Consider the following 12,352-nt stretch of genomic DNA (forward strand, 5'->3'; position numbering starts at 1 on the left):
TGTGATATTGTTAAGTTGTGGGTGAACATATCAGACGACACAGCGATTCTTCAAACAGCTCTTCTTTATTCAGAGGCCACAACAGAACTGAACTGAAGGGCTCAGTCAGCCTCCTTATATAGAGCTCCAGTACAACGTTACTGTAAAGGTAAAGGTAAAGGTACCCCTGCCCGTACGGGCCAGTCTTGACAGACTCTGGGGTTGTGCGCCCATCTCACTCAAGAGGCCGGGGGCCAGCGCTGTCCGGAGACACTTCCGGGTCACGTGGCCAGCATGACAAAGCTGCATCTGGCGAGCCAGCGCAGCACATGGAAATGCCGTTTACCTTCCCACCAGTAAGTGGTCCCTATTTATCTACTTGCACCCGGGGGTGCTTTCGAACTGCTAGGTTGGCAGGCGCTGGGACCAAGCAGCGGGAGCGCACCCCGCCGCGGGGATTCGAACCGCCGACCTTTCGATCGGCAAGCCCTAGGCGCTGAGGCTTTTACCCACAGCGCCACCCGCGTCCCTACAACGTTACTGTAGCAACTTTCTAAAACTATCCAATCACTGAACGTCACTTTCGATCCTTCATTTGCATAACTATCTACAGTATCCCCCTGCTGGCCCAGGGTGAGAACTTCAGTACATAACAGATATGTTTTAAACAGTGTTACTTTTCTAGAAAAAGGTGTTGGAACTCACCATGAACACCTCACTTGTTCTCTTATCATGGCAACAGCAGCAACCTGAGGGGCTGGAACTTACCAATAGTTTCAGACAGTTCCAGCTGGGGAAAAAAAGCCCTGGTTTTAACTATGCTTTCAGAACATGGTTTCATCCTGGCTTGTTCTCACTAACCATAGTTCAAATAATGTACAGTTCTCTGAGGACAGCTGCCATGGGGTTCTGTGGCCTGTTTAAAATCAGAAACAAATGCTTCCCATCTCCTCCTTGGGAGCAAAAAACCAGGAGGCAAGGGAGCAGGGTGCAAGGGCTCAAACAAGCAAATGTGTTTGCAGTCTAGATATCCAATACTGAAAAGTTCTCAAAGTAACCAAGGACTGAAAGTCACAGGTTGCCTTATCTATCACATTTGTATTCTTTCCTCTTAGGAGGTCAGAGTTTAGGGAGGGCATTTAGGCATCCCAAAAAAAGAGGAAACACATCACACACATTGTGATTATCTGAAAAATATATGTGGTGTAAACACAACGCTAGTGGGATTTAAAGAGGCACTGTAAATAAAAATAAGTATTGTTTATTAGAAATAATGGGAGTAAGGAGGAATAATGGCAATACGAAAGAAAGGAATGTGTATTAAAGGTATAAATATGGATGATTGTCAGAGACGCTGAAGGAAGTAAAAAACCGTCACAATTTGTTGTATGCGGGATTAAATGAATAATTGGATGGAAATTTATAAAATGCAAATAAAAAAATTTATAAAAAAAAAAAATGACACAAGTGCTGGATGTGACCAGAGTTTAGGAGGAAGAGAGGGCTATCAATGGCTGCTAGCCGTGATGACTGTGGTTCCAAATCCCAGTTGCCAGAAACCCCTGGAGGAGAGAGAGTTGCTCTCGTGCTTGTGCTCTGCTCGCTAGACCATTGGCTTAATCCAGCAGGATAGTCTTATGATCTTTAGAAAAGGTGACCTATCTCATCTAAAGAGGTGGCGACCGAGGTATGCACTTCGAAAAGCTGTTTCAAGACAAAGGCAGATGAAGGGTCAATGCATTGAGCAGCGCATTTAGATAACTTTAGGCTATGGAATTGATGGTCTTATGGCGGTTGTTATGTACTGAGTTGCATAGGATCCAAAAGGCAGCAGTCTGATTGGTCCTAGAACAATAGGGTCCAGAATGCAGCAGTCAGATTGGTCCACAGGAGCCACCCAATCCAGCTCCAGGTGGAAGTGAATCCGCAACCTGATTGGTCTACAGGTGAATCCCGGAATTAGCCAATCACGTGGGGCCCATTGTGTAAATAATGTACCGTATTTTTTGCTCTATAGGATGCACTTTTCCCCCTCCAAAAATTAAGGGGAAATGTGTGTGTCCTATGGAGCGAATGCAGACTCCTTGGCTTCAGCGATAGCAACACGAAGCCTCCGAAGTGCAGAAGGAGCGCTCCCTCCGCGCTCCGGAGGCTTCGCGTTGCTTTTGCTAAAGCCTGGAGAGTGAGAGGGATCAGTGCGCACCGACCTCTCTTGCTCTCCAGGCTTCAGGGATAGCCGCCTGAAGCCTTTGGAGCACAGCGGGAACTTGCACTGCGCCCCAAAGGCTTCGGGTTCCTTTTGCTGAAGCCGGGAGAGCAAGACTTTCCTGGCTTCAGCAGAGAGGCAGAGCTGTGCAGCACCCCTTCAGCGAAGCGGGAGGAGAAATGGAAGGGGCTCCATTTCTCCTGCCGCTTTGCTGAAGGGGCGCTGAGCAGAGAGGGGGAGATATTTTTTTCTTGTTCTCCCCCTGTAAAACAAGGTGTGTCCTTGGTCCGGTGTGTCCTATAGAATGAAAAAATACGGTATATAAAGCAGACATTCTGGGGGAACTTCCATTCCTCCTCACCACAATGAGCTGAATAAAGAGCATGAAATCCACTCTCGAATCCAAGTATATTTCAGCGGTGTGTTTGTGTGTGACTTGAGATGCGAAAGCACTTCATTCACTTACTTCAAAATGTGGTGAGCCAGCTCAGGTCTGCCGAGTGGAGCCCTAAATGTCCACCCCAAAGTCATGCCCTGCAGGGAACATTCGAGTGCCTCACCCTGGGGATCGGATGTGAAGAAATGTATTGGCTCCTGGGAGGAGTCTTAATGGTTTTGCTTCCACTTCTGTGTCCAGATTCGTAGATATTGCAAGCACAACGTCATGTGGTTCCAGTGCCCTCTCCTCCAAAGGCAGGTTCTCCCCAGCTCATGGAAGTGTGGTGTCACTAATAATGTGCTGGACCTGGGGGGGGGGGTTACTGAGAGGCGTGGTCAGAGTCCGGTCCTGGGTCGAGGGTCTGGAGACTGTCCACCAAGGGCAAAGTTGGGTCCAAAGCAAGAAGCCGGGTGTGGTCGGGAACTCCAGATGAACAGGTCTGGGTGCTGGCAGAAACAGGTTTCCAACGACGTTGCTCCCGCAACCTGGGACTGGGCTGACTGGCCTTTATCTCCTCTGAGGCCAGGGGCGGTCCCGGCCCACAGGTGAGCCGCCTCTCCTGGCCTTAAGGCGAGCACTCCTCCTGGGAGAAACCAGTTCCCTCCGCCTCTCTGCCCTGAGCCTCTGCAGCTCAGGAGAGGCTGGAGGGTTAGCGGACCCAGAGGCAACCTCACCTTCCCCTGACAGGGCTGGGAGGGGAGCACCTGCAGGCAATGGGTCCTCAATCACCTCTGGAGCCAGAGTGGATTCATCTGGTGTCTGCTCCTGAGGATCCGGCACAGGTGCAGGCCCTTCAGATTCAAGCCCCTGCCCTGGTTCAGCCGGCCCTAGAAGGGGGACTCCTGTGCAGGCTGGGACTCCTCAGGTTCAGCTTCTGAATCAGATTCCCAGGCCATCACAAATAATTTACTCAGGAAAATGAATCTGAGCGAGGATCCCACCAAGAAACCTAGTCCTAGAGGCTTGGGATCGTTTGCCATACATTTGTGTCTCTGTGTTTCCCCCCTTTCCTCAGCTGCCTACCACCCCCTGTGGGGAAAATGGCATCAGCGATGGTAGGTTCCCAGATATTGTACCACGTTGAATCACAAACATAATAAGCATCTATTTGAATTTCTGCGTTGCAACTGACTCAACTTGAGCTGTTTAATATATAGAGCGGTATCAGAAGGCAGAAGCAGGGTAAACGGAAGGCTTCCTGGGATGATAAAAATTACTTTGGTGAGGAAACTATTTCGGCAGCATTGTTCTTTTATTGTAAGTAACTGTATATTTGATTCCAGGTGTCTCATTTTCAAAAGGCATTAAAAATAATGTGTGCAGGAAAGGCAGGTGTCACTGCTGCTTTCTGCAGCGAAATATTGTTAGTGGCATTGAACCAAAAAAATCCAACAGCAGAGTTTTATATTATGAATTCGGAAAATAATAATCATGATAAACGAATGGAATAGGAATAGACCCTTCCCCCTTCACACAGCTGGGCAACCCCTCTCCTCCTGCCAAGCCTGTGGCCAGCTTTATTCTGCAGTAAAAAACAGAAAAGAGTGCATGTGTACATTGTACATGCTGCTCCTCTCTCCCCAGCCATGATTCTCCCTGCTGTTCCAGCAAACTACCTTCTTCGCTGCTGTTAATCTTGCCCTGCAATGTGAAACTATAGCCTGGCATTTCCACACTGGAAATTCTGGTATTATTATGGCTTGGCCATTCTCTCTTAAGGGCTTTATATATAATATTATCACCAAATTTTTCTTCTTCTGGGTTTCCCCTATGCTTCTTCCATCTTTCTAAGACTACAGAACAAATGATTATAAAAAACAGCAGGTGGAGATTGCCTTAGCAAACATCTTTTAAAGAAAGAAAGAAAAAAGAGGTGTGGGTTTTCCAGTTCGCCATGTGTATAAGGCAGATGAGCTATGCATCTGCATCAACTCATCTTCACTATTTCCCTTTGGATTGGCAAATTTTTATCAGATTTTTTGTTTCGTTTTGTTTTCAAACCATTTCCATCATCTGCAGTTAAAAATTAAAATGTTTGTGCAATAGTAAAGGTAAAGGGACCCCTGAAAAGTTAAGTCCAGTTGCAAATGACTCTGGAGTTGTGGCACTCATCTCGCTTTACTGGCTGAGGGAGCCGGTGTTTGTCCGCAGACAGTTTTTCTGGGTCATGTGGCCAGCGTGACTAAGCCGCTTATGGCAAAACCAGAGCAGTTCACGGAAACGCCGTTTACCTTCCCGCCAGAGGGGTACCTATTTATCTACTTGCACTTTGGCGTGCTTTCGAACTGCTAGGTTGGCAGGAGCAGGGACCGAGCAACGGGAGCTCACCCCATGATGGGGATTCAAACCGCCAACCTTCATATCAGCAAGCCCAAGAGGCTCAGTGGTTTAGACCACAGGGCCACCTGTGTCCCATTGTGCAATAGTACTTAAATGGGGGGAAAGAATTGTAACACATTTTTTTTAAAAAATGAAACATGTTACTTTCCACTCTTAATTTTTTTTATATAGAACACTCTTAATCTACCTTTTTAAGATGTTAATGCAATAGTTGTGCAACAGCATCTAGGGGGGGGGAGCTGTATTCATACAAACTACCAAATTAAGAATTGATAAAGATAATAATAATTAACCTGTCTGGCTTCCCCGAGATTTGGCTTTCAATATTAAGGACTATCAAAAAGACTGGCAGAGGGGACATGAGAGAGATTTAAGAGCCTCGGATGTAAGATCTCCAGGCTAATGGTTTTTTGAGTTGATGGACTTATGGTGGGGACTGAAACTGGGAAGGGGGTATGGGTGGAATGGAAATGGGAAACTCAAAGGATATACAATATAATTTGCTTTTTTGTTGTTTTTTTGTTGTTGGGAAATTCGTGGAAGGGAATCGTTTTCGATCTTAGAGAAATGTTTTAAGAATAAGTATTGATATATAGGTTTGAATGAGAGTTAAGATTGTATAAAGTAAAAGTGGTTTTTAAAATAAATTAAATTGTTTAAATGAAAATAAGGTTGGAAGGATTTGCAGAAATAACGATCTGAACTCAAATACAAAAATGGGAGGTGCGAGGAGGTCAAGGAAATAAGTTAAGGAAGAAAGTTTTGCAAAGGTTTAATCTGGTTTTTTTTGCTTTTTTTAAGTAAGTGTATTTTCTTTTTTGATGTTGTTATTTTTTTTGTTTTTGTATTTTGTATTTTTTCTTCTCTTCCCTTTGTATCTCTTAAATTTTGAATAAATATTATTTAAAATAATAATAATAATAATTAACCTGTCTGTCCAATATGTATAGAACTGTGGTCTTTAAAATGGTATGCTTACCTGAATTCTCCCACACCCGCATGGCTAAGAGTTGCCCTCTAGGGTGGATAGAACATTTAGGGATGTACATGCACACAAAGTATCATGCAGCAGTATCTTGAGAATAGGGCAGTCCTGAATCCTACTTTGCAGAGGACTATCTTCTATTGATTTTGAATTCTGGTGCTGGAGGAGACTCTTGAGAGTCCCATGGACTGCAAGATCAAACCTCTCCATTCTTAAGGAAATCAGGCCTGAGTGCTCACTGGAAGGACAGATCCTGAAGCTGAGGCTCCAATACTTTGGCCACCTCATGAGAAGAGAAGACTCCCTGGAAAAGACCCTGATGTTGGGAAAGATGGAGGGCACAAGGAGAAGCGGACGACAGAGGACGAGATGGTTGGATAGTGTTCTCAAAGCTACCAGCATGAGTTTGACTAAACTGTGGGAGGCAGTGGAAGACAGAAGTGCCTGGCGTGCTCTGGTCCAGGGGGTCACGAAGAGTCGGACACGACTAAATGACTAAACAACAACAATCCTCTATTGAAGGACTATCAAAGTCTGAAGGACTTATCTGATCAAACTCTGGTTTCAAGTCTGAAAAGGGAAAGCAGGATCCACAAATTTCCCAATAAACAATTTCAGCACCTGGGGAGCAAACTCAGCAGGCGCATGGCCAGCCAGATCACCCCCACAATGGTAAGATGCCTTGCAATTCTACTAATAATCATGATGTCTAAATTTGCATCGATACATATCAGTGCATATGTACATATGTATGCACTTCTGAATCCTCTCTCTCTCTTTGGCAGTGCAAAACTGACCATCCAAGTCTCCGAGCAGCGGTGCCAACTTGAATAAAATATGGAGGGGCAGGGATGCTCTGCCTCGCGGAATCGATCACATGGCATGGCACATGCACACCATTTGAATGGCAGTGCCCATCAATGTTGCGGGGCCCAGGCCCCCTCAAATATTTTATGGGGAGGGGTGCAAAAGGACCTCGCCCCTAGAAGTTGGCTCCTATGTCTGGAACTGTCTCTCAGTTTACACTATTTATATGAATTGAGAATGCCCGTTCGAGCCCTTGTCCCATTTCCAGAAGTCTAAAAGGTCCCATAATTCTATGGCAGACATGGAGGGATTCCTCAGTAGATAGGAACATCCCCACATTGACCTGAAAGCAGAAAGTTTGAAAAACTATTCTAAGAAGCAGTTTCTCTCTTTACTTGCTCAACAGGAGACCCATCAAGCTCAGCTCAGCTCATAGTCCATGGTACTTAAGAGCCCTCATTTTTTTGTCCTCCCACAGAGATAGCAAAGTCAGAAGCGTCCCCCCTCCCCTTTTGAACCCCTTGTGGGACTGTCATGCCTTATGAGGCTTGGCAAATCACAAAACTATACCGGGCTGCTTCGCAGGAGTGCATTTTGCCTCTTCCATTCCCAGTGTGAAAAATACTGTATATACCCAATCAACCAGCTGTATCACTTTGGAGAAGGGATGATGTCCAGATCTACACAGCTGCTAGAAGCAGAGATTGTAATGGGCAGGCCAGGAACAGAATGTATTAAAGAATGTAGGCTGAGAAATGTCTTCAGGGATTAGAAAGGAACACATCAGCAAATTAAAACATTGCTCTTTGGGTGGAAGTGGCCAATTTGATTAGACCAGAGTAAAGCATATCCCAGGATAGCTCTGATTCCACAACCTTCAATGCTTTCTATGAATAAACATAGCCCAATAGCATTCCTGACCTGACTGAACTGGTTTATTCTCAGTGATGAACTTTCTTGTCTTGTCTTACAGCCTCCTTGAAAGCCCTGCAGTTGTTGTTGTTGTTGTTGTTGTTAAAAAATCTACACAGACTCCCCTGCTGCTTTGGTAAATGAGGGCCATTGAGATTCCATGATGTCCAAACCGAAGCACTGTGCAAATTCATTTATATCCCAGTTTTTTAAATAGGTGTTTTGGAAAACATTGGCCATATAGCCCACAACAAAACAGAAAAAAATTGGCCATGCATCAAAGTTCCGTAAAACATAGCATCATTTAACCTCTCCAGACTGAGGTTTTCTTTTGTTTAAAATCTGTGTGGTCTTTACAACATGCAACAGTTGGGACCAAACACCACCATTTGTTGTGTAGCAAAGATGTTGTCATCTTCTGGGGCAATATTTGCCAATCCACTGCTTGCTCAATTAATAAGTTTTTTTCTCAGGGATTAACACACCAAATAAGTTGGTATTTCCATACATCTGGATCTTTCCGGACTCACCCTCTTTTTCAGGCGTAAAATTTCATTCTGGGTGGATTTTTTGAATTTGCCAAAATGTCCAGGTTTCTTCAAGCAGAGCCAGGAAGTATGCCCATGATGATCCATCTTAAGCTTTTTCTATCTCTATGGTGTGCTCTCATGGTGGATGCTGGGATTGGGTTCATGATCAAACAGCAGGTCCAAGGCTTCTACCTAGACTTCTCCAACTGGTTGGCCAGGCTGATGCCTAGTAAGCTGCCTGTGAGTAGGCAATAAAGACTCCCCAAGGGGTTTTCTCTCTGTCTCCCCTTCCTCCCTTCCCTGTTTTAGGGTCTCTCATTTACTCTGTGTGTCTCAATGGCAGGATCCCCACCCTAGGGCATTATCCACCGACTGCGTACGACAAGGCTGCATTTTGTCTCCCTGCTTATTTAACTTATATGCAGAATTCATCATGCGAAAGGCTGGGCTGGATGAATCCCTAGCCGGAATTAAGATTGCCGGAAGAAATATCAACAACCTCAGATATGCAGATGACACAACCTTGATGGCAGAAAGTGAGGAGGAATTAAAGAACCTTTTATTGAGGGTGAAAGAGGAGAGTGCAAAATATGATCTGAAGCTCAACATCAAAAAAATGAAGATCATGGCTACTGGTCCCATCACCACCTGGCAAATAGAAGGGGAAGAAATGGAGGCAGTGAGAGATTTTACTTTCTTGGGCTCCATGATCACTGCAGATGGTGACAGCAGCCACGAAATTAAAAGACGCCTGCTTCTTGGGAGAAGGGCAATGACAGGCCTAGACAGCATCTTGAGAAGTAGAGACATCACCTTGCCAACAAAGGTCCGTATAGTTAAAGCTATGGTTTTCCCAGTAGTGATGTATGGAAGTGAGAGCTGGACCATAAAGAAGGCTGATCGCCGAAGAATTGATGCTTTTGAATTATGGTGCTGGAGGAGAGAGTCCCATGGACTGCAAGAAGATCAAACCTCTCCATTCTGAAGGAAATCAGCCCTGAGTGCTCACTGGAAGGACAGATCCTGAAGCTGAGACTCCAATACTTTGGCCACCTCACGAGAAGAGAAGATTCCCTGGAAAAGACCCTGATGTTGGGAAAGATGGAGGGCACAAGGAGAAGGGGGCGACAGAGGACGAGATGGTTGGATAGTGTTTTCGAGGTTACCAGCATGAGTCTGACCAAGCTGCGGGGGGCAGTGGAGGACAGGAGTGCCTGGCGTTCTCTGGTCCATGGGGTCACGAAGAGTCGGACACGACTAAACGACTAAACAACAACAACAAGAAAAGAAAGAGAGAGCTTACTAGGAAAGAGGATTCCCCTCTATCCTCAGTTAAAATACACAGCTCTCATGCAAAGTCAGGGAAAGCCCCTCTCCCCATTTGTGTGTATGTGGGAGGGTGTCCTGAAATCTTGGCAGTCTGAAGAAGCCAGCAAAGAAAGTGCTGGGAGTTTTTTGGGGGGGAGAGTGGAAGAAATGGCTGAAGCACTTGGTACCCCATCCCCCCCAAAAAAAATTTTTTTTAGCTCCTTTCCTTTGATCACCACACTGCTTGGATCTTCATAGTGTACAGCGGACGCTCGGGTTGCGAACGTGATCCGTGCGAGATGCACGTTCGCAATCTGCAGCGGCGCATCTGTGCATGCACACGTTGCGATTCGGCGCTTCTGTGCATGCGCAAAGCGTGATCTAGCGTTTCTGCACATGCGCGACTGCCAAAACCCAGAAGTAACCCTTTCTGGTACTTCTGGGTTTCGGCAGTCCGTAACCTGAAAAAACGCAAACTGAAGTGTCTGTAACCCGAGGTATGACTGTATTTCTTTTTGCCATTATGCCTTTAGAAGACACCTGAAGGCAGCCTGTATAGGCCAGGGAGGAGGAAGGGGGGCGGTCCGCCCCAGGTGTCATCACTGAGGGCCATGACATTCAGCACACCACCCGTCCGCAACTCCCAAGCCTACCCCGAAATGTCAGGAAAAGGGGCGGAGCTGTGCTGCCTTGCCGGCGGCCTTCTCCCCTTCCCTCTTCGTTTTGACAGCTTGTGGGAGGCTTGGGAGTTGTGGGCGGGTGGTGCACCATTGCCCCAGCTCCTGGGCTGCTTCCTGGGGGGGGGGAGCCTCCCCTGAGCTGCCAAAAGGAAGAAGGGAGGGAGGAAAGCTGCTGGCAAAGCGGTGTGGCTCCCTCACCCCCACCCAGGAAGCAGCCCGCCATGGGCGGCTCGCTGCACCCCCTATGGGCGGCTCGTTCCACCCCCTGGGACTCTGCCCCCCCCCCGGGATGCTCGCCCTGCCCCATGGCCCCACCCCTGGGTGCACAGCATGTGAACTGCTCCGGGAGCCAGAGCAGCTAGTTCCACCTCTGTTTTTTTTTATAAAAAAAGTTTAATGTTTTATTATGTTTTTATATAAGTTGGAAGCTGCCCAGAGTGGCTGGAGCAATGCAGTCAGATGGGTGGGGTAGTGCTACTATTACTAATATAGAATAGGATGTCTCTATTTTCGTTGTAGAAATGTTGAAGGGCATGATGTTGCATCCACAACGTGCATGCGCTGCGGAAGGCGAGGTGGCTCTGCAGCCTCTTTTTTGCTCTTCAAAATATGGCAACCCTAGCTAAGTGGAGGAACAGAGAGGTTACATTAGCATGCATGGCTAAGGGCTAAGCTGCCACTTCTATTTTGGAAAATTCCAAAATCCTCTTATTGTGACCAACCACAATGTCACTAGATGGTGAGCAAGATTTCGAGTCCCCCACAATTGCCATCAAGTATTTCCATCAGGAAAGCTGACTTAGAATTGAGACATCATGTCTGCATTGGTCAAAAGTTCAGAGCTGTCATGAAGAGCACTTCACGGTTTATCACTACTGCTCTGGAACAAAGACCTCCAACTTATTTCTCCAGTATTTTCCTGTGGTCTCAGGACCACAGTTTAAGAACAACTGACCTAGTTAAAGTTACAGATAGGTAGCCGTGTTGGTCTGCCATAGTCAAAACAAAATAAAAAAATTCCTTCCAGTAGCACCTTAAAGACCAACTAAGTTAGTTCTTGGTATGAGCTTTCGTGTGCATGCACACTTCAGGTGTTGGTCTTTAAGGTGCTACTGGAAGGAATTTTTTTATTTTGTTTTGACCTAGTTAAAGTTGCCATCCCATTCCTCAGGAACCCTATGCCCATAGAAGCAGTCTCATATGCAGAAATTTTAGGTTTCACTTGATTAGATTTCTGCCTTTCTGTCCACTGTTAAAAACAAAATGAGACCTAGTGTTTCTGCATGGTGGTTTGCTGTTAAAAAATACAGAAGCATGACAGGTGGAAATAGGCGGCCATTAAACACCCATTTCGGGTTGGTGCTGCCCAGCTCTTTAAGAACTTAGTAGCACAAGCATCAGAGTGTAGATTCCTGCCTTGCTATTCTTCCACAGGTGGGAGAACTGAGGGTGGGGGGATGTTGTAAAGTGGCAATGCCTCTGAGCTTTTAAAGGAACAGCACCTGGCAACCTTAGACACCCAATGAGAAAGAATATAATGAATTTGCTATGTGGAAATCATAGTCTTCCCAGGCAGGGAGAGAGTAGGTCCCAGTGATACTTCCACACAGTATGAATTTTGTTTCCATCATCCTTTTACTGCAAGCCAGCGCAGCACACAGAACGCTGTTTACCTTCCCGCTGGTAAGCGGTCCCTATTTATCTACTTGCACCCGGAGGTGCTTTCGAACTGCTAGGTTGGTAGGCGCTGAGACCGAGCAACGGGAGCGCACCCCGCCGCGGGGATTTGAACCGCCAACCCTGCGATCGGCAAGTCCTAGGCGCTGAGGTTTAACCCACAGCGCCACCTGCGTCCCCTCACATGATGGACTACACACATGAAATGGATTACTTATTTATAAGATGCAACAGAGGTGGTGTTTGTAAGGTGAAAAAAGCAGCCAGCTGGAAGAATGGTTTAATGGCAAGTGCAGGATGTCAACTGGACTCTAAATAAGAAATGATGTGTCTATGGTAAGAAATGATGAGGATCACATGTTCGGAACAGGAGCGGGAAACCTGATTTTAAGAAATTGTATTAAATTAAATTAATTTGGTTTGATTTGTAGTAATTTGGAAAATGAATAAAAATAATTTGGAAGAAAAGAGGGTGAGCTGGGAAATCCC

This window comes from Podarcis cretensis (assembly GCF_951804945.1).
Source record: "Podarcis cretensis genome assembly, chromosome: 13".
In the NCBI taxonomy this organism is placed as follows: Eukaryota; Metazoa; Chordata; class Lepidosauria; order Squamata; family Lacertidae; genus Podarcis; species Podarcis cretensis.